Source organism: Mus musculus, chromosome 8 (genome assembly GCF_000001635.26).
Source record: "Mus musculus strain C57BL/6J chromosome 8, GRCm38.p6 C57BL/6J".
Classification (NCBI taxonomy): Eukaryota; Metazoa; Chordata; class Mammalia; order Rodentia; family Muridae; genus Mus; species Mus musculus.
This window is the reverse complement of record NC_000074.6, coordinates 85,443,822-85,447,962: the sequence shown is the minus strand read 5'-3', so window position 1 is coordinate 85,447,962 and position 4,141 is coordinate 85,443,822.

Below are 4,141 nucleotides of genomic sequence, written 5' to 3'. Positions count from 1 at the left end.
TGGCACTGTTTGGAATAGTTTAGGAGGTTGGCCTTGCTGGAGGAAGTATGTCACCAAGGAAGGCTTTGGGGTTTAAAACACTTTACTCCTTTCTGTATGTTCTCTCTGTTTGGTGTCCCCTCAGCTTCCTGCTCTAGCCACTCTGCCTTTGCTTCGTCATGAAGGATGAAATCTACCCCTCTGGAACAGTAAACACAAATGAACTCTTTTTTTCCATAAGTTGCCTTTGTCATGGTACACAGATCACATGCCACAGAACATCCACAGAGCAGTAAGTGATACATTTACCAGCCCCCAGAACTATGCAGGATCCCAAACGTTCAATAATACAAGAATCTTAGGCTTAATAGATGCAACTATCAAATGCTGTGTTTAAATAATATTTATTTTAGTTTTATTTGTATGGGTGTTTTGTGCTCACATTGTAAGGGTCCATTCACTGAAGAATGCCACCCCAGACTCAATAGTATGTAAAAACAAAGTATGTTTTATTCTGCAGAAGTCCAGCATGCTGAGGTCTCCCTATTACCAGAATAGAGCGACAACCAAGTGAACTTGCAGGCCTGATTTAAATAAAGCACATTAGGGGATTCCAGGATAGGTGATGGCTATGTAATCTGTTGATTCCATCCCAGTGGGTGCTGGGAACCTGTTGGGGAGGTCTGGAGACTGTTACTGAGGAAGTAGCTGAGGAAGTCTGGAAACTGCCGCTGACCCATTGTCCTTGCCTCAGTCCAGGTGGCGAGGCAGCTTCTGGATTTGCCCGGAATTGCCCGGTTCTTAGAAAGAGAGATTTAGGCCTAGTCTCCTTAACTGCCTATCTGAAGCCTGTCATGGAATCAGCCTAGCCTTCTCAACATATGTCTGCATGCATGTTTGTTTGTGCACTGTGTGTGTGTATGCCGTATCCATGAAGGCCAGAAGAGGACCTCATGCTCAACTGGAGTTACAGATGGTTGAGAGCTGCCATGTGAATTGAACACAGGACCTCTGAAAGAACAAGTGCTCTTTTTGTTTGTTTGTTTTTGTATGTTTTTCGAGACAGGGTTTCTCTGTATAGCCCTGGCTGGCCTCGAACTCAGAAATCTGCCTGCCTCTGCCTCCCAAGTGCTGGGATTAAAGGCGTGCGCCATCACTCTCGGCTAAAAAAGTGCTCTTAACCACTGATCCATCATTCCAGCACTGAACACTGTCTTAAACAGCTGAGGTCTGAGGAATCTACCCCTCACGACCGCTTTAGGACTAGAGGCAAGACAGATTAACAAGCTAAGCAAAAGGTGGTTATCAATACCATCAGAGTTAACCTCACTTACTCCAAAGTTAGAGATGGGAGCTCTTCATCTGCCTTGTGTAACTGTGTAATGTGTGATCATATGTGTTTCTGTGTAATTGCTTGTATGTGTCGGGGATGGGCCAGGTGCTGTTCTTGTGAACCAATCCCCTAATGAATAAAGGAGCCAATCACTGGGCGAGTAGGCGGGATTTCTGGGTTGGACAGAGGAAGAGAAGAAGGAGGAGAGTTGGGTCCTTTTGGATGGGGATAGCATGAGGACAAGATGTAATTACTAGTGTCTCCCGGGTTTCGATGGTGGATCCGTCAAGATTCGCCACCTGAGGATTTAGATTTAATAAGGCTTACAAGATTAGGATTTTAATTGTTGCACCCAGAGATTGAGTTACCATCGTTTCTGAGCTAAGTTTGTGTTGTGTTTTCCTTCATGCGAGTTTAAGCAAGAAAGCAAAGTGTGGGTTTGCCTGAGGTGCACCACAAAGGTCATGGGGGATTTGAAGCACAGGGTTGGTGTGGTAGCAACACGCTGGTGGGAACTCAGCGAGCTGGGTGGAGACGTTCTGGAAGCTCCTGGCCGGAGAGTCTCCCCGAGATAAAAACAGGTTGGCCCTTGCCTGTCAGTGCATGGCTGGCCAGGCAGCTGGGGCAGAGGCAGAAGCACAGGTACGAGCAGGTCTTTTTTAAAATATTTTAAATTTCCCAAAACAACTGGGTCATAAACCTGACAACTTAGATTTTTCTCTTTCATTCATCTCTTTCTCCATGCTGAAATTTTTTTTAAATTTTTTGTATGTATTGGCATTCCTTAAATATCTCTCTCTCTCTCTCTCTCTCTCTCTCGTGTGTGTGTGTGTGTGTGTGTGTGTGTGTGTGTGTGTGTGTGTGTGTAAATGTAAGTGTTTAGAAGATGTAGTAAAAGGCCTTCAAGTGTGGACTTATAAACTCAGGTGCCCGTTTACCTTCTTCAGAACTATCAAAATGGTTGGTATCTTTGGGTCTATTAAATGTCTCATAAAGTCCTAAAATATTGTTTATTTACATAAAACAAGATCATTAAGGTCATAAAATTCTCATTAGGTTATAAAATTTGACATTGGAACTAGGCATGGTGGCACAGCCTTTAATCCTAGCTAGCACTTGAGAGGTAAAGGCAGGTAGATCTTTATGATTTCAAAGGCAGCTGAAAATACTTAGTAAGACTTTGCCTCCAAACTCATTTTATTTGTTTACTTGTTTTTCAAAACAGGGTCTCTCTGTGTAGCCCTTGATGGACTGGCCTAGAACTCACTCTGTAGACCAGGCCAGCCTCAAACTTAGAGAGATCCACTTGCCTCTGCTTCTTGAGTAGTGGAATTAAAGGCCACCACCACCCAGTGATTTTAATGATTTTTAAAGAGAAGCTATTAATTTCATCTCACTTGTGCTATAGTCATGGGTAACAAAAATCATAGGATATAAAATGACTTTTTGTCAGTTGGGATGCCTCAGGGCTCAATTATTTTTGAACTAATTGTTATTGGTTTCTTTTCTTCCTTCCTTTCTTTCTTTTCTTTTTTTTAAGATTTATTTATTTTATGTATGTGAGTACACCATTGCTCTCTTCAGACATGCCAGAAGAGGGCATCATATCTGCATTACAAATGGTTGTGAGCCACCATGTGGTTGCCAGGAATTGAACTCAGGACCTCTGGGAGAACAGTTAGTGCTCTTAACCGCTGAGCCATCTCTCCAGCCCTCTATTGGTCTCTTTAAAAAGTAACTGGTTTTTTTCTTTTGTTTGTTTTGTTTTGTTTTTGTTTTCTTGTTTTGTTTTATAAGACAGTATCTCTCTGTGTAACTCTGGCTGTCTTAGAACTCACTCTTTAGATCAAACTGGGGTTTAAAGGCATATGCCACTATGCCTGGCCCTACATAGATATTCTTAATATAAAAATGTTAACTATGAGGTTTTTAAATTGAGACTGTAATATTTCTAAAATGATGTTTTTCAAAGATTTCAGTTAAATTTCTTTCATATGGTGGGGATTACAGGAGCTCTAATACAAATAAAAATCTAGGAAAATTACTCTGTACATAATAGAAACAGCTGTGCTAAGTAGTCACTAGTTTCTTTCTTTCTTCTTTTTTTTTTTTTTTTTTTTTTGTTTTTTTTGGTTTTTTGTTTTTCGAGACAGGGTTTCTCTGTATAGCCCTGACTGTCCCTGGAACTCACTTTGTAGACCAAGCTCTTACATTGCTAAGTCACTGTCTTAGTTTGGGTTTCTATTGCTGAGATCAAACACAGCTGTTTACTGGCTTGGTCTTCAGGACTTATTCAGTATGCTTTCCTGTAGCACTCAAGACTGCCACCAGCCCAGGAGCAGGGCCACCTATAGTAAGCAGGGCCCTCCCACACCAATCATCAATCAAGAAAATGTACCATAGGCTTGCCCCCAGGGAAATCTGGTAGGGACATTTTGTCAATTGAGGTTCCCTCTTCTCAAATGACTCTAGTTTTTATCAAGTTGAAGTAAAGCTAGCAGCAGATACATTTTAACTTGACTTATAACATTGAGTTTTTTTTGTATTTTGTTTTTTGTTTTTGTTTTTTGGCTTTTTTTTTTTTTTTTCCCGGAGACAGGGTTTCTCTGTGTTGCCCTGGCTGTCCTGGAACTCACTCTGTAGACCAGACTGGCCTCGAACTCAGAAATCCGCCTGCCTCTGCCTCCAGAGTGCTGGGATTAAAGGCATGCGCCAGCACTGCCTGACTTTTAAGTCTTTTTAAAAACAAGGTTTTCAAGGTTATTTTCTCCAACTTAAAAAAAAAATCTATATAATGACTATGTATGCTACATTATTTACATAAGCTTA